General features: G+C 35.5%; 1 protein-coding gene across 21 annotated transcripts in view; it reads right to left on the bottom strand.

The window, feature by feature from the left end:
- GPC5 (glypican 5) overlaps positions 1–19,453 on the bottom strand; it is a 603,769-nt gene that overhangs the window by 499,908 nt on the left and 84,408 nt on the right. The window lies entirely within an intron of this gene.

Genomic DNA, 19,453 nt, shown 5'->3' with positions numbered 1-19,453 from the left:
GTCTTCAAGACAAATAAATTAATTATAAAGAATGAACTCATTAGAGCATTACCTGTCAAGGTTATATGGGAGAGAGATCAATAGGGTAAGTGTCAGTCAAATAGATTTGGGACTCACTGAAACTGCTCCTCATTAACACATATTTCAAATTAATCCATTTCATAGATTGCAGACTCACCAATGGAGTCAGTAAGAAAACAGGTATAACAAATGAAACCTGTAGCATAACCAGATTTGTGTTGCCAAAGGATAGCAAAGCACCTCAGGCTTTTATAGCTCAAAGTACTCACAACAGACTTTAGAGTTTGCCAGGTCTTGTCTAGTCTTGAATTTAATTTAGCTGTCTTTAAAAAAACCACAAACATTCAACAAACTTGAATTAGAATTGGTTGACCATTGCCTAAGTTGTTCTGTGTTCAGTGGCATATTATTCATATACTAAAGGAGTTTCCTACATATCCTGTGATTTGGACTTTCGTTTAGTCATACCGTATTTTTTTTTTAGTTGGGACTTGTTCTGAGGCAGCTTTTTTCAGCATCAGGACACAAGGAAGTTGACATAGGACAGCTTTAGTTGGAATATTAATAGGAATTAGCAATCATACATAATTGTACACAATTCAGGCTGTAAGCATTTTTTACACTAAAAAGAACTGTTGCACTTTGAAATGAAATATCAAATTGTGTCAAATCCATATGTAAGGTGTGTCCTTCTTTTTTCCATCCAAAAAAATTGTGAGGACTCATAAGAAACTCATTCCCAAGTTAACCAATACATAGAATGTAGAGTAATGTCCAAAGCCAGGTAAGATGAATTTCACTCATTTTCATGCTACATCTTTTCACTAGTCTGAACTGGTAAGTGTACTTCTCATTCGTGTTTTATAATCAACTCAGTATCATCATGCAGTGTTAATTTTTGCTGACTAAACCTGACACAAACTATTTTGCTATGTAGAATTTGCTTTCTAATCAACACATTTAGGTGTATTTTCCTCTCCTTCTCCATCTCCTCAGCTATGCATTTGAGAAATGGCCCTACAGTGAAAGAGGTCTCAAGTTCCAGTGATGTAATGTGATGATCCAAATCTTGTCATTTGCTTGGGGGGTTTTTGTAGGGTTTGTTTTGTTTTTGTTGGCTTTTTTTTTTTTGTTGTTTTTCAGGGGAGTTATATTGGTTTGGTTTTTTGGTTTGGTTTTTGCTGTGGTATTGTTTTTCATTAAAATTTTGGAATAAATTAATGTTTTATCCAGTTCATTGGAGTTACATTAATTTTTATGACTTAACGGAAATCATCACAATTGATTCAAAAGATTATTTTTGAACTTTTCAGTGAAACTTGCTGCTGTTGATTTTAAAATATCTAGCATTTGAATTTGCTATTTAACATCCTCCTAAGTCATAACTGGCACGTAAAGTATTAAATCTTACCTCAACAAATATTTTAATATTGAATGTCTGTCATATGAAAGAAAGAATGAATGAATAATGTAAGGTTATCATTTTATCTAGTTATAAGCAGTGATTCCACTTTTCTCTCAAAACTGTTCTTTCCTTTTCTTTTCAATCTGGTGTTATCCTTTTAACAGTGATGACTATGGAACCATTCATCTTGTCATTTTGGAAGCAACATGAGCAGATTGTTTTCTATGGTGCCAGGAGAAGAAATAACTAGCAATTAACAGAGCTCAACGAAACCTTTTTTCTTTACTCTTGAATTCTGCTTATGTTCTCTCTGAGTTTGCATTGCTCTCCAGGCAATACTTTCCCAGAGGAAATATTTCTAAATTCTGAATAGATTGCTTAATGCCATGGAACAAAATATGCTCAGAATTGCAAGCAGGGCACTCCAGAGAATCAGAGCTTTAGAACTGGTATCTTATAACAAAATTGTCTGAAAATATTTTGATGTAAAATGCTGTGCATGGTTTGCAAAAGGACATTAAATTGATACTGATTTAAGATAACCTTTTCAACATATTTGCCATAAGGACAGCAAGTCATCTCAGATATATGAAAATGGTATTATACAGAATTTATACCAGGATGATGTTGAGATAGGAGGGCCAGAAAATTAACAGATTAGAGGGATAAATTAATTTCACATAGTTTTCAAATTATATACATGTGAGTTAAGAAGCACTTCTAAGGCATGATCCATCTTTCTAAATACTTTAGACTGAGATGAAGTGCTCACTGGAAGTGCTTGCTCCTCTCACTTTTACTATAAAGAGATGTGACATTGAAGCCCTAAGATTTTTGTAGGGAACTGGTATAAAAGGAAGTGTCCTTAAACATAATTCAGTACTGCAATTTATACAAATAAAGAGCTGAGGTGATCATGCTTCTATAAAGTGGTCTTAATGGTAGATAAATTACAAACTTCTCATGTATTTATGCAAATCTTTTTTCCCTCTTCACCTGTAATTCGCTTTTCTGACAATGAAATATATGGTTAGTTCCAGGAGCTGCCGGAGCATTATGTCTATACATGCTACCTTTATAGGAATTAATTATTTGGGAATCACAGAGAAATTACACTTGAAAAGAAAGAACAACCTCAGGAAGATTTCCATAAAGTTATGATGATGACTGACATCAGATGAAGCTTTTGTCTTTCTGTTGAAAACTTTAAAACCTGACTTTCTATTTATTTTTTCCAATTTTCCCAGTTTTATGGGGGCAATACTCACTCATCTTCAGTAAGCTGTTTTGTTTTTTTTTTTAATACAAATTACATTGAAATGTTAATCAGGTTCTAGCACATGCAAAACTACAGATCAACATTTCTTGCACATCAAACAAGTAAATATATTCATTTTGTATCACTGAATTTAAGGAGACTGTTTACTTGACATATGACTAAATGTAATGGGTTTCAAAGACCCTCAAGAGAGCTTGGTAAGGGATTAGATGCATTTATTATCTTTCAATTCACTTTGCTCAACTTCAAATTTACTGAGGAGAAAAAAAAAGATTAAAAAAAATCCTTAAGTCTTCATTTCTTAAAAAACATCCATGTTTTTGGAAGATTCAGGAACAATGAATTTTATGACTGCATCTATACTGTACTGAAGTTAGTTCTGTGTTCCTCTGTAAGTACTGGATATCAAGAAGAAAAACTGTATGTCCCTCTGTATAGCTCTGGTATACTGGTGATTAGCGACCTTATCGCTGTCAGTGATTAGTGACATGTGCAAAATTCTGCTTAACACAGGTGATACAAAAAGCATTTTGGTCTATGCCATGCATTTAAGTTCCTATTTTGGCACATGCTATAAAAGAGAATGGAGTATGCACTTCCAAGTTTCAGACAGGTAAGTAAATGTAGCATTTCTCACTTGACAAGACTCAAAGGAAGTGGATAACCAGGCAGCCAAATGTTCTTTTTCACAATCAGAAGGAGAAAGTAGCACCCGTCAAAAATATAAAACTCCAGTTCACTAAACTGGTTAGGGAAGGACATACAGTTTATCTAAATTAAGCAAAATTCAGAAGATACTTGTACTCCAGGAAAATCCCAGGGAAGAGTAATTGCTTCTAAAATGACAAATGCATGGAATATCCTGTGTAACCGCTTTTGATGATAACATCTTTAAATCAAATAGTGATACAGATTGGAACAGTTCACTCTACTTTGATTCATCCTTCCTTATCCAGTATGAATCCTGATTTTAATACAATTGATTTCTACACCAACTAATGACACATTTGTCAGAAAATAAGGATTAAATAATATATGTTAAATGATCCATAGTTGCTAGTAGCTTTGGCACTTAAAATGATAGAAGAATTGTTTAGGTCCCGCTGAGACCCCTTCTGTCTCCTGCAGGCCATGGATCTCCATGCCCTCCCTCTGCTGAGGCAGCAGAACAAAGGATCTCCCATCTGATTTTTCAGTCCAACTCTCTGACCTCAAGACAACCGGGAAAAAGTCAAACCCTGAATTTCTTTATTTAGTCTGGATTTCTTTTTATAGTCTACACATGTTTTCAGACTACTCTGAAATTTTTTAACATCCGCTTCTTAAATACCAATACATTTATACATTTTTATTTTGATCATTATTTTACCTATTATTTTCTGGATTTGTTTTGTATTATGCCTTTTTATGACTATTTATGTTTAGTCAGAGCTCACTCAATGGATTAGAGAACAACCGATCAATTTCTTACTGTGTAATGGCGTAAATATGGGTTGAGTATAGGCTGAATATAATTAAAGTATTTTCTTAAAATTTATATCTTAATGCTCTTTACACTTCACCAAGTTCCTTTCAAATACACAAAAGATAATTTGCCTTTTTAAATGATGCTACTTTGTTTCATTTCAGAAAGATTATGAGTATAGTCAGTGCATTACCTAATTTCACAGTATAGCTTTACCTGCTTTCACCTCAACACTGTTTGCAGATGCTCTGCTAAGCCCTGTCCTGCAAGCACTGCTGACTCACACATTCTCAAGGCATGTAATGCTTTCCAGCAAGGAGCTGGAGATACTAGCTGATGGAAATATGTGTCTCTTCCAAAATACAAGCCCACAGTATCTTCTACCCCATCACGCGATTCGCCTCATTGTGCAACGTGACTGGAGGTATGCATTTCTGGCATCACTCAAAAGTGGATCATTACCTCCCCACTCCCTTTACAGCTATGTATCCTAGATTACATAGGACTGGAAGATCTATCACTAAAGAATGAAACCATGTAGAAACACAGGGCTAGAAGGCACTTGAGATGCGTTCTAATCCATCCATTAAACCCAAGGGAGGTTCAACTAGATTTATGCTCTTATATTTTAACATGTTCATCTAAGCTATCCTTAAAATATGCACATTAAGAGAGAAGGCACAACCTTCAAGAAAATCATTCCAGTGCTTCATCACACTCTCATCTGCTTTTACCAATGAGAACAAATTATTTTCTTCTTCCTCTTCTTAGTTATTTCAGATTAGATCCTCTGCAAATGACAGTAGACATCTCTGAAGACCAACTACATCTCCAAAGCAGATTCGTCCACATCTCAGCTACCAGTAGAGAGGATGATGGCATGATTCATCTGACCTAGTTTAGATGTCCTCATGGTAAGAAGATGAATCACACTGCTTTTCTCCTCTATTTATACAGAGAAAGAGGATGATTAGATCAGAGAAACTGGGAGGTGAATCTTACTCCTGAAAACTGTTAAAAATCTTTTTTATTAAAATGATCAATCTTCTTTTAGTCATAAGGGGGGCACATTCTGCCCCTATGCAGTTGAACTTAATTCTAAATACTATCAAAAGGCAGTCTAAATTGCCCAAATTATGTGTATAAGTGGACAAGCTGGATGTTTTGATTCCAAATTCAGCTCTGCCTGACTAGCTGCTATAAAAATGTTTTGCTAAACTACTTCAGAATTGCATGGTTTCTCTAAGTCATGTTTACTGTGGGAAACACAAAGCCTTACACATTATTTCAACAGAACAACTGCTGAACCAGTCCTTCCCCAGTCTTCAACTTGATCTTATTCCGGCCTCAGTGCAAAATCCACATACGTCCCCATTTTGAATTCTAGCTCTATTTTACAGCCTATGAAAGAGCTCTTGCTGCCTTCCCTCTTTGAGAGCACACTAATTATTTACATTCAACACAGGGGTGAAAACAGTGTCTGTACCTGCCTAAAAGAACCACATCTGAAGTGCCATTTTCTAGTCTGACTGTGAACACTTGCTAACCGATCAAATTAACATTTAATAAATCTTTAGCATCTGTTTGGTGGTAATTTAATCAAGATCATTCCCAAATTACTTATGTGAATGCCACATTGAAGATCATAAAGAGACTTAGGAAAGCCAGTTGACTTAACACCTGTGCTTTTCACATACCCACATTCTGGATCCATTTCCCTACAAGGAAATTAGATTAGTTTAACCCAACTTTTACCAGTAAATACAGTTTCATTGTTATTGTTTGGTATGTTCTTGTTTTTAGCTTCTAAATAATTCAGCTTTTTAGTCCCAATAATTGAAATTAGGCTAAGAAGTCTAAAAATGCTCGAGTTTCCTCCCTTTCTGTTTAACAAAAAATAAAGCATTCACCCTTTTCAGTCTTTTGCTATATCTAGAAATCCAAAGACAAGTATTAGGGCACTTCAGAATGCGTATATTGACCAAAAAAAACCAAGCAATGAAAACCATATGGAAAACAATTCCGAAGTGAACATGCTTACATCTTATAAATGCTATTCCCTAGCAGTACACACAGGTCCTTTACCTGATAATAGACTGATCAACATGGGTGATAGATGGGCTTGAACAAAACTAACTATTTCTAGGGGATCCTGATAAGATATGTGGGAACATTTTGCCCTTTCCTCCCTTTTTCAATGGATCTGCATGATAATCTGATAATTTTATGCCCCTGGAGTGATATATTGTGATATAATCTATTAAAACATATTTTACCTCTGTAATACAAAGTAAAAGGTTCATTATAGAGCTTTCAATTTTATATTGTCCAGTTCATATGTAGTTTTGAATGCATGCATGTCAATACTGATGAAAGCAGTTGATATTCACTAAATAATGACAGTGCCAAACTCAAAATACTCAAGACAGCAGATAAAGATCACATCTGTTTATCACACCTGTCACATAAGTATACAGGGTAGTGATTCATCTCAGCTACCACCTCAACTTAATACCATATTCTCTTTTTCTCAACAGTAGAAACTTATGGGATGTTTAAGGTATGATTCATCTGACACATTTCAGATGTTTATGGGAAAATGAATCATGCAAAAATATTTATATGGGCATGAATCATGCCAAAAAAGTGCCTCTCTCCATTTTGTATTGAGGGAGCTGATGGTGACAAGCTCATCAATTCACTCTATTATACCAATCATCATTAGTTTTGCTATTTCACGTGCACATCCTGGTTATCTCAGTTATAAATTTACTCATAACTTCCATATTGTTGTCTTGGAAGAGCTGTATCTGAATTCCCACTGTAGAAAATTAGATCAAACTCTGTTTGCTCCAGAGGTTTACTTGTCCAGAGATTATTTTCTTGCAAGTAGATAAAATATTTTAGATTATGTATTCATCTAACTTCCACTGCATGAATGCAATCTATATAATAGAATAAATTTCTGGTGAAAGCAATGAACTCTTAAAAAAATATACGACCTGTACAGATGATGAAAAATTTGCCTCTGCAAGTTGGACATTATGTTCCACTTCTTTCTGATGTCACCTAGTTTAATGTTGATCTAGTAGCCACATGAAATAAATGTGTATGCAACTTCTTTTATTTATGCATATTTACCACTAGACATACAATTAATAGCTTACTCCCAGATTTGTTTCAGATCACTCCTACTAGCTCTTTCAAAGAATGCCTGTGTGGTTCTACAGACAGGCTTACTACAGGGACCAGTGAAAAAACAGTATAGCTGAAACTGTGTAAGCTTCAGCACTCTCCAAATTCTTACAATATTGCTCCTTAAAGCTTCCCATTCCCTTTATAATTCTGACACCCCATGGCATATAGCAAAGTAGCTTGGGTTTATTTTGGTAGGCATGGGGCAGCCTTCCTATTATTGCAGACTAAAAAAATGCCTTTAAAAATTATCATGTAAAATCAAGAATGCACACATAGCCAAGCAGTACGTGAAAAGGATGTGGTCATTCTGGCCTAAAAAGAAGTCCTAAGTGGTGTGGACATCAGCCACACTGTATTACTTGGCCTGCAGTCTGATATTTCTTGAGACCTGTGCAGTTAGCAATGCCGATGCAACAAATGTTCAGTTCTGTGCAATCTTCCTCTTGTAATGCTGAGGGCAGTACTATAGTAGTTTCTTCCTCTTGTGTACCTTTCATTTAACTTCTAAATATTGTATATAGTTTCAGAACTCCTCACAGGGCTCCCTCACCCTCTACTAATATAGATCAAACAGATAAAAGAGGTACAGGAGAGAAAAGCAAAACAAGTTGTATACTGTCTACTGAAGACTGGAAGTAGCAGCCCTATTCTCCACTCAATTTACCAAATGCCTTTTAATTCTCTGCCAAATCCATTTTGACAAGAAGATCAAATATTAAATTATTTTCTGAACTGGCCACTTTCCTAGCAGTGACAAAACCACAGCTCTTTTTCACACTGGAGTCTATGAAGAATGGGATGGGAGAAGGAAAACCAAGAGCACTCATCAGCTTTGGATGTGACCATCCAAAGAGAGAAAATTTTCATTTCAGTTCCAATGGTATGTTTGTTTTAAAAGAAAGCCATGGACATTAGTTCTACTTTAATCCTGAGGAATGAGTAATAATCCCAGCTCTTGAACACAGACTGTTACTCTGAACACAGTATATACAAAAGATGTAAAACCTTTCTCCATAACCATGAAAATCATCTGTCTTTACAGCAATAAAAAACTCACTTCTCAAATCCCATGCATGCAGGAATGATTATATTTCCAAAATAGCAAATAATATACTGTGAAAACAACAGGAAGGTGAACAGCAGGGAACTTCTCTGTCTCCTGAGACTCTTATAAGCGCCCCACTATTCTCTTCTGCGACCAGAAGTTCATATGGGTAGTTTGCGCATATTTAACATTACAGGAATGTTGTGAGAAGTAACTTCCTTCCTCTCTTTATTAGTGGGTCTTAGTGGGATGACATTTACAGCAGAGACACAGGATCATCCTGTTCTTTTTTGAGACTCTTATATACTGCTCTCAGTGGTTCAAGAAGACTCCTCAAACCAGCATGAATGCTGATGGAGGACTCTCCTTCTTGGAGATGAGAAACTGCCCTCAGAAACTGATCATTTGACTCAAAGCAAACAGCAAGGAAGGCATCCTTTTCTCTTCTAGCTGGCAGATAATGCAAATCAATATACCTTCATATATCTTAACACTACCCTAAAATAAAGATGCAACTAATCACTTAGTAGGAAGCTCAAAAACAGAGCACGTGTACAAGGGACAGCACTTCAGAAGTGTGCTTCTGAATCTTCAATGAGCATTACCTATCCGAAGCTGAATATCAGCACATTTTTAAAACAACTACTTCTCCAATTCTCTGACTTATTCCTATCATATGGATTTTTCAAATTTTTTTTTCACCTGACATTTTGCTGCATGGTTTGGTACCAGTTGCACAAATTAATTTGCTTTCTGTATGGCATGAGCCTTAATCATGGGTCATTTAGGAAGCATGAAAAAAAGAAGTAGCATTGTAGGAGTCATTGTGGACCAACTGAAGATATGGGGCTTAAGAAACTTTCATCTACATGAGAAAAGATGACACCCATATAGAATTTTGTGGAAAAACACACCATACCATAAACCATTCCACTGAGCAGACACAGGTCTGTGAGCACTCATATTACAGTCATATGTCTTTATAGATGGCACACACACAAAAGGACTCAGAGGAGTAATGAAAAAAGGAAAAAAATCTATATAAAATAATTTTTTTTTCTATTTCAAGTAGAATGTTCCCTGCTTCTTGGGCTTTACTGGTTTTAGCTTTTCTAAACCCACAATAAATAATAGCACAACTCTAAAATTGCAAAGTTCTGGCTTTATTCTGTGTTTTATCTGTTGATACAGTTTATGCATAATTTATAACTTGCTGTTACAATCTCACCAAATCAATAGTTTTCAATAATAAATAAGTAAACAAATAAGTACTACTGTATGGCTTAGTTTATATGGGCAGGTAAGAAAACAATGCAGCCGTATTCTTTCTTAACCGTGTACTGACATGGGGGAAAAATAAAGTGAACAATACTTTATATGAATAATATTGTAATTTTTAGTATCAAAATAATGAGACGATTACTGCCAAAATGCCATTTTTTCAAAATTTAAAGCAGGATTAATTTCATTTACTTTAGCCATACAGCAGTCAAACACTTTACCTACCCTATTTGGATAATCAGTGGATAATCTGACAGGCAACTCTTCATATTTTATCCCTGAGGCAAATCTAAGGTTACTGATTAATTAAAAAGATGCTTTAACTGTGCAAGCCACAGCTCCCACTCACACAACTCATTCTGATTATGGCAATCATCTACCTTAGGATGGGATAAGTTGCACTCTGGAATTCCTTTCCTTTATGAACGAGCCTGAGCCTAAATGAGGCAATTCAATAGACACTCTTTTAGCTACTTTAGAGTGACTAAAATTAGAGAAGATTAATCCCACTCTTACAGTCTGCAAATTCAATCGGGTTCAGTTCTAGGTGGATTTAATACTGAGTTTACCTAGCTAATAGGTCCCTAATTGCCACAAAGATAACTTCTATTAATCAACACACTAGGGGAGAGGAAATAAAAAAGGGAACAATATTTTACAGGATTCTTTATTGTTTGGTAACCTTTAGGTGTTAAATATCTCTATGTCTACCAGTAATATATTTGCTTTTAACATCAATAAATATGTGTTGCTTGATATGTAGGTCTGTTACCATCCATTTAAGAATTTATTAACACCCATTTTCCATTCCTGCAGTAAGGATGCAACACACTGCTATTTCAATACATTTTTTCCTAAAGAGTAATCTACCTTATTGAAATGATTTTTTGAATTTTATGTCATAGAAACAGATGTACTCCCATAGAATAGTTCCCATAGAAAAGCAATACTGCAGTGAAAAGTCAGTACTTTGCTGACTTTAAGATACTTTCACTAGCAAACTATTTCCACTGCAGTCCCACTTGAAACAACTTTCTGAACTAAATCTTTGTTTCCAAAAATCCAGCTAAAATAAAATATTCTAAATACCTGCATCTCCATACACATTAAGATTCCATATTTTTTTTTCTGGGTCTGGCTGCAAGACCAGCTAATTTCCTGAATTAATGATAAAATCCAAATATGTAGCAATTCCCTTTTCCAGAAAATAAAGTTAATTTTCCTAAGAAGGTGTACGATCAAAACACCTAGGAAAGCAAGACGCGGAAGTAGGAATCCAGTGATTATTAAATAATAACATTACAATTTTCTAAGAATGCTTGTATACAAAGTTGAGCCAGCTCTACAGAAAGATTTCCAAGCAGTATCCAAGCATCCTGGAGGTGATTTAAACCTTTTTGTACACTGATGTTCCCTGGTCTTTCTAAGTTAGCTAGAATCTGAAGAGAAGTCTGAGTTTTACCAACACTTGGGCTAGCAGAGACTTCTCCCTTCAGCTGAAAATGGAGAAAACAGCTCACACTATTCTTCAGAGTATATCCTTTTCTGATATGCACATCTATCTCACCTCAGGAAGATTATTTATTATTTAAAAGCTAAAGTCCTAAAAAAATTCTGAGAGTTACTTCTGAGCATCAGTTGAAAATAACACACAACACAATATATTGGTAATGTGTAAGTGGCACAAGGTTGTGGCATCCATCTGTGTCCCAAAGTGGCTTCCAGTACAGCACAGGACAGAATAAATAGCCTTGTTCCACTAATGCTCCACACATAATAGTTTTCAGACCAGAAGAGAAATTACCCAGTAACAGTTTCTAAGTTCCTCTGAGAAAAACAATGTTGTGTGGGATCACCTATTTCTCTTTTATCACATAAACAGTTGCTGATGTTTGCTATCAAAGGCCAGAAGGGAAACTGAGCTTAGAATCTCATACTGGTCATAGTGATAAGAAGTCATTGTTTATTGATGTTACTGGCCCTTGATCTTTTTTGTTATGCTGCACTACGTCTGATCCTTGACTGTGAAACACACAGGAAATTCATTCATGTTGCGCACTTATGGAACTCAGTGATTACTTCTTCCCAGGAAGGAAAAACCTGAGCTAGTCAGAGAGATCCTGGACCAAATACTGACAAAAAAAAACCATAGTGCATTTTCAAATAATGTGTTAAGTTCACCTATCTGAAGGAAATCAATTATTTGGCTTAATAGTGAGAACAGTTTTGTTCTATTATTCAGAAAGCAGGAAAGAAATCTACTTTGGAGAAGAGAATGTGAAAAGTTTTCAAAGCTGTTTGAGTTGCAGCTTAAATTTTCATGCTGAATGAATTAAAAACTATTAAATAAACCTATCTAATTCCTTCAAACAGAAAGCAAGTACAGCTGGATTTTTTTATACTCTGTTCAGTGTTATTAGTACACAAAATAAGATTATCAGTTCCTTCGAAGCCTCCAAGAAAAGACAGGCCTGTTAAGGTATTTTGTGATGAGATCAATCTAGCACACTCTGTGAGAACCAGGATCCAAGAGATTTTGGCATGGGGACCTCTAATTTTTGCATGCCACCACTACAGTTAAGTTAAAAACTGAAACATTAGAAATTGAAGTGCTCCTACATATTTATGGAAGTACACTTTTTGAGCACCTTTGGGAATTTAGGAACTGCAGCACCTGTAGAGATAGGTATGAGCTAAATGGCATGATTTCAGATTACAGTTCTGAAGGCAGACTTCAGTGAAGTTTTCTCCAGCTTCTGATATTTGCTATCAAAGAGAAGTTTGTCAATGAGTCATCTAAGAATATTACTGCTCAATAGAATTTGACTTCTTCTTGGTATCACATGAAAGACAGCTGTTAGCTGGACACATAAAGCCTATTCACTCACTTGTATCAAGAATGTCTGTCAGATTACAGGTTGATACAGAATATGATGCTTCATCAGTCTGTCACTCATCACACTGCAATTTGTGTGTCAGATCTTAATGGGGGAGCCCACTGAGGTTGCTGCTTAACTACTATGTTTGGTGTTTAATTGCTTCTTTAGACTTAGTTTCTTGATCTAATGTTTTAAAGATGATTTGCAGACATAGAAGATTTGCTTTCACTGAGTGTCAAGTGCTAAAATCTGAACAAAAAATTCTAGATTTCTTACTGTGCGATAAAAAATAATACAGTGTACAGATCACTTGTCAGTCATAGTTACAGCAACAGTGAGCAAATAAATACTACTTTGTAATGTTGTATTTAATTGAGTGAACAGGTTAGACTGCTTACGCTATTTAAAGCTATCCAGTCTAAGACTAGATCTACTAGATTCTTGGATAGGTGCTAACTGCAGAGTATTTTGTAAAAAAACTTGACCAGCTTCTACATCATGCAAAAATGTCTCCATTTTCAAGGAAAGGTCTACCTCTGAGTCCTGTGTGTTTCAGTAACAGAAATACTGGTAGATTCCATATAAAACTAATAGGTAAAATCATCATACATGCTCATATGATAGGGTATTCTACAGAATCTGTTTCATAGTACCGCAATTTAGTTAAGCCATAGTGGGATGCCGTGTTCTGAGATGACAGATTGAAATTTATGTCATGTTATGTTATTTAGAACTGAGAACTGAAGATATGGAAATAGAAGTAAAATAGTTAGTATTTCCCACAATAATGTAGGGTATAATGTAGGCATCACTGAATAGTACTGAGAATAATGAAGACTCAAATTCCAGTATCCCTGAAATTCTGAGATGCTGACTATCTGTGAAGATTTGGGGAAGTTCTGTAATTCTGTCTGTTAGAAGACAGCTCTTAGACCAGAAAGTACAAGCATTAACCCAGAACCACAGTGTCCACCACTAAACCATCCCATTCTATTATTTTGCAATGTTAAGATAATATACCTGTATAGAAGGAGGCTATGGGGATTGTTTATTATTTGATCAGCATATTTTATACTTATACATTTTATACATACAAGAGACATAAATATTCTATCTACACTTATGACTAAATGAAGATAGGAAATTTGTCTGAAACATCATTAATATTACGTCTTTGTTTACATATTCCAAAAATATATGACTTGTTATATGTGACTAACCTGTTTTCTATTACTGATAGCTTGTTCTATTATCTTCTACAACAATGAGGAAAAAAAGGTGGGGCTAGTGCACCACTGATAAACCAGAAAGACTTAATAGATCAAGATAATTCTTACACACATCTAAGAAACACTGCCCGAAAAATAAAATCAGAGACAATTATGATCTCTAACAAACAAAATATCTTTTGGGAAAGTAATATAGCGAAACGCAGACTATTCATCAATCTCTCTGGGTGGACTGATAAAAATTTGTTACACAAAACAGAAAGCAAGAAGACATAGACTTTACAAAAGAAAATAGATAGAAGCACACACTGAGAAAAGTGAAGGCACAAAATGTGAAACAACTAGCAAGAAACATGCAAGGTAAACAAAGAAAAAGATCAGTAAGAACATTAACTGCAAGGGGAAGACAAAGGAAAGCTGCTCCATTACTCAACAGGAAAAAACTATCAAGCCATGGCACTAAGAAAACTTTAACGTTTAGTGCATTCACTGCTTCAGTCTTCACTAACAGAGTTAGGTGTAATCAGGCAGATAATGTAAATAACACAAACAACAATGCATTTAAGACAGAAGAAAGGAAGCAGGTTAGGGAACACAACCATTAGATAGCTGGCTTTAAATCACTCAGAAATTATGAAATTCAAGGAGTATAGAGAATTTGCTGAAGCAATTTCAGAGGCACTTCAAAACCTCATGGATGATGAATGGGATTCTGGAAGACTGTGAAAAAAACAAACAAGCCACCTATCTATCCTTGAAAAATGGAAAGTAGAAAAAGCTGGAAAACTATATGTATCAGTCAGACTAATACTCATTTCTAGAAAAAACACTGGAATATGTCAGCAAACAAAAAACTGCAAGCATCAATAGAAGGGAAGATGAGTAAGAGTGAAACAAAATTTTAACGCCAATTTTTCTGGGAGACAAAGGGGCAAAACAAGATTTTACTTATTTAGTAATAAAAAGCAAGCTTTAGTGAATTTTCTGATACATAATGTTCTTTAAGTTCTCATAAGATGAATTAAAATAGTCTAAATTAAGTTACTCTTAATTAGCAAAATTAGGTTGACAGATATTTCCAGAGAGATGGCCAGATACTTCCAGAGAGATGAAAATGGTTCCCTGTTAAGCAATATACTGAGAGAGATGAAAATGGTTCCCTGATAAACAAGAATATACAGATTTGTGATTCCTGGGAATCTACTGTCAGCCGAATCAGTATTCTTCTTAGTAAGCAATTTTGGCATCGCTTTAATAAACGTGAAGTTATGAAATACAAAGGTATTGGCAAGCTGCAGCTAACAGTAAGCATTTTTGCTCACAGAACTAAAATTCAAAATGACCAGAACATACTGGATACATGTTCTGCAAAAACAGAATTAATTTCCCCAAAGAGAAGTGAAAAATACTTCACTCAGGCAGAAGTAGTCAATGGCACAAATCCAGACTCTAGAATAGCTGCCTGCAAGAAATAAAACATCTGGAGGATTTCATGCATATGAACAGGAGTCTTCTATGACATGTAGGAAAGGAAGAGACTGGACAACTAGTGTATTAAAAAAAAAAAAAAAAAAAAAAAGAGAACATACCCTGTAAACATGTAAATAATCTTTCTGCTGTAGCTAGCTTTAAGACACATTATACTCTGCAACATTAAATTTGATTTTGGGACTAGAATCCCCAAAGTATCTGGATTGTCTAGAAGAAATTGAGGGGACAATAACAAAAAAAAATCCGAGATGATGATTTAAATATGACTTGTAATGAAACATGCAAGTAATGGAAGTTAAATCCAGCCTAAAACAGGAAAGGCATGATAGACGATAACTGCAGAGAGGAACAGAAAAAACATTCCTCTTGTCTATTGTGGATAGTGCAAGTAGTAAGAAGCTTCAACTTTGGAAAGGGAGATTAATTTAGACATGAAGAAAAGCTTACTAGAAATGACAGCTGTGGTCCAGAACAGATTGCCTTATGAGAGTGCAGAGTAAACATCAGTGAGATTTTAAAACATAAGATACACAAAAGCTGTTGAGTTTTGTCCTTTGTTGTTTGCAACCTAAAACATTTTGAGAGATTCCGTCTTGTTATATTCCCAGACTTTATAGTTTTCTGAATTCTTGAGCTGGTTATGATACCTGGTACCATCATGACAAATCAGGAGAGAAGTCTGATATTCCCCAAGATCATGTTAAGATGGGAAAGGAGATACTGTGAGGAAATGCTGACTGTTGGTCACAAAGACAAGAGATGAGAAGTTGAGGTCGACAGGTGACCTAGCAAACAGCCCAGCAAATACAGAACCAAGGCTCCACCTGAGCTCAGCTGTCTGATAGCCAGGATGCTTGATAAATGAACATTTCATCATGGATAATCATAGGACAGGGAGGAGTTTAGAAGACAGATCAATACTAAAGAGGGAAAAAAAAGTCACAAGATCCAAAGGCCAAAGACCCAAGAGAATATGGCAGGTCTGTAGAAAATGAGACCAGAAACACTAAACAGTTACTGTTTTTTATGATGAAAGGTTTTTTCCTACCAGTATGTGCCAGTGAAATGTGTGAATTGCCACTGGATCAGAATTTTCCAGTGAAACTGCACCACTCACCAAAATACTGAAAAACAGTTTTCAGCAATGGAATGAAATCTCACCAAGTCGCAAGGGACTGTGTTAATATTTTAAAGGAAAAAAAAAAATTTAAATACTTGTTTAGGTGACAATGAAGTGATAATATTTTTAAGTATAGGAGTATCAGTTGAGTGAGAGAAACATCTGAGTAAGGAAATGAGAAAGATCTTTCAACTGTTAATGTTTGATCCCCTTTCTTACTCATGTCATTTCCACATGAAGATAATTATGGGGGTGATTGGGCCATGTTTCACCCAGATGTTTTGCTCCCTCTTAGTGGTTCTGTATTGCTTACCTGTCCCAGAATTTCAGCTGGAAAAACAAAACCTAGAAATGATTTTTTGCCAATGGTTGCACCAATGGGGGGGGGTACAGCAGCTGGGAGCAACAGAGCAGGGCAAGACATGGATGCTGGCAGCACAGGGTCAGGAGGGGCAGAGCAGCCCTGCTGAAGGCCCTGGGGTGAGCAGTCAGCACAGGCAGGACATGCGTTCAGAGGAATGGGGAAGCCCTGTGGTGAGTTAAGTGGGTTCACAAGAAATAAGGTCTCAGGACAGAACATGCTGTAGGACTTACTGTGGATAAGGTTTGGGAGACTGTAGGTAGAGCCGGGAGCCTCAGATAAGATGGAATTTGGGGTGGTCTGAGAGAAAGAATTAGGGTTCTGGGGCTTTAGAGCTTTAGGCTTTAGAGCTAGCACAAGAGGGAGACTTACGGGAGAATGAACCTCTGCACTGGGAAGTCTTCAGGTTCTAGTGTAGCTGTGGCAATAATTCAATTTTGGGCACAAGAATTATGATTTGGCACATGAAAGGCTTTGAGTCAGGATAATGAGTTTTAAAAACTTCTTCCTCCCTCTAAACATCTATAACCTGATCTTGAGTGATCAACACATGCAGCTCATCCTCAAGTTGGGACAAAACTGCTGCGTATGTTTTTACCTCCTTTCCACACCATTTTTTTTTCTTATTTTTTAAACTTTTTATGTTTTTCAATAGGGAATATGACAGCCACGTAGAATTCTAAATGTCACTCCCAGAAGGATGCCTCAATTTTAAAAGCTTAATAAATGAATCCCTGCAAGACCTTAGGAGTACAGTACAACTTCTACATATCACCCAGAAAATCCAGTGATGGTAAGCGCATTGTGCATCAGAAGCTGCTCTGTTTTGCATTCCAACAGCAGCAGCCAGTGGTCCATCATGCATTTGTTACTACAGTATTGGATTGAAATTTCCTTCATTAACTAATAACATAATGCTGTTTGTTGTATCACTGTAATTCGGAAATACCGCTCTGCTGTGCTTCGTGGAATCAGTTGTGTATACAAACAGTTCATTGAAGGGTAGCAACTCCTTTGTGAGGTTAAGAGCTCTACACCTGTCCCTCACTTGTCAGAAAACACCAAAGCAATTATCAGAATTATTCATGAAAGCCTGTTGCAATATTTTGTTAAATCGCTTTACCAGACATATTCTATTTATTACTTGCAATGCACTTAAAAAAAACCCCACAATATTATAGTCTCTCATTTGTAATTATTGCTCTGTATCAGCCATTTTAAAGGAAACATCTGAATTCACAAAATTGCATTTCTGGAACTTTTCCACAACAGGCAAGTCATTAAGCATAGGTGATACTTTCAAACAGAATTTTCAGTATCATAACTGGGGGAAGGGGTGTATTTCATATTGAAAGATCCTTTAAATATGTATTCTCCTTTCCTCATTTCTCTGTCTCATGCAGTCATGTTCTTGATGCCAAGACATAACAAGTACATTAACAATAAATACAACCCAATAAATTATTAGGAACATCACTACCTTACTTTTTAAATGCCTCAAATACATTGACTTGTTTCAGAAGTAATGTTCAAAGCATGATAAAATTAGCTCAAAAACAAACCAATTACTGAAAAAACAGAATATGTATTCACATCAAATTTTTTCATATTCATGTAATTTGATTAGCAGACAAAACATGCTTGAACATAAAGCCATACGCTGCTAAAAGCATTTAATGTTAACCTTGGATTAATGGTTGGACTAGATGATCTCAGAGATCTCCTCCAGCCCTAACAATTCCAAGATTCTATGATCCAATTCTATGATCAAAGTCAAATTACCAGAAACCAGAAAAAGAATAACCTCAAAACCTGCACAATTCCGGAAGAAATTACATTCCTAGGAAGAATTATTTGAATAAGGTTTGTATATGCTAGATACTCAGATCAAAAATACAGGAGAAGAGGGCTCTGCCTCCAGAGCCCATACAAATTGCTGGAATTTTGCTGACTAAATAGACTTTGGAGTAGACAGTAAAACTAGTTTTATGTTCTATATCTATCTGTATGCACTGAATATTCAGCACGCACACATCAACAGAGGAATACTGTCAGAAGACCAAATTTGCTTCCAGGAATATATTTCAAAATAATTTTTAAAGTGCAAAGAGCACAAAAATTGTATGCATTAAATTAGTTTTTATGGTCACCAAAAGGGAAAAATATATTATACATATGTGTGTATGCATGTATGTAGGTAGATGTATAATAGGATTTAATCCACTTGCATGTCCTGGAGCAACATTATCACTTTACAACTGGATGTATGGTTCTTTTACCTTTAAATTCTTGTATCACAGCTGCTTTATCAATGTCATGCTTATTCATTTTCTTGCATGGCTGGCTGCAGAACTCAGAGCATCGTGATAGAGAACAAGTTTGAGAAAATACACATTCGCTTCCTTCTTTGCTGCCCAGAGCAACTGAAAGGAATTTTCTTGGATGTAAAGTAATTGAGAATCTGCGCATATAAGATTATTTTGAAGATTTTTTTTTTTTACTATATGTATCTTTTGGATGATGAGAAACTTGCGTGGTTCTTGAGCTTTGTTAGCAAGACAGAATTTTTTTTACATACTTGGAAAGAAAACAGATGACTAATTTAATAGAAAAAGAAAATATAATAGATGAAAATTTCTACTTCATTTAATGTAATATTGTTATTTTACTCCCTTACAT

The sequence above is a fragment of the Motacilla alba genome, chromosome 1 (assembly GCF_015832195.1).
Source record: "Motacilla alba alba isolate MOTALB_02 chromosome 1, Motacilla_alba_V1.0_pri, whole genome shotgun sequence".
NCBI lineage: Eukaryota > Metazoa > Chordata > Aves > Passeriformes > Motacillidae > Motacilla > Motacilla alba.
Note: the sequence above shows the minus strand (reverse complement) of the source record. Positions and strands in the feature narration are given on the sequence as shown.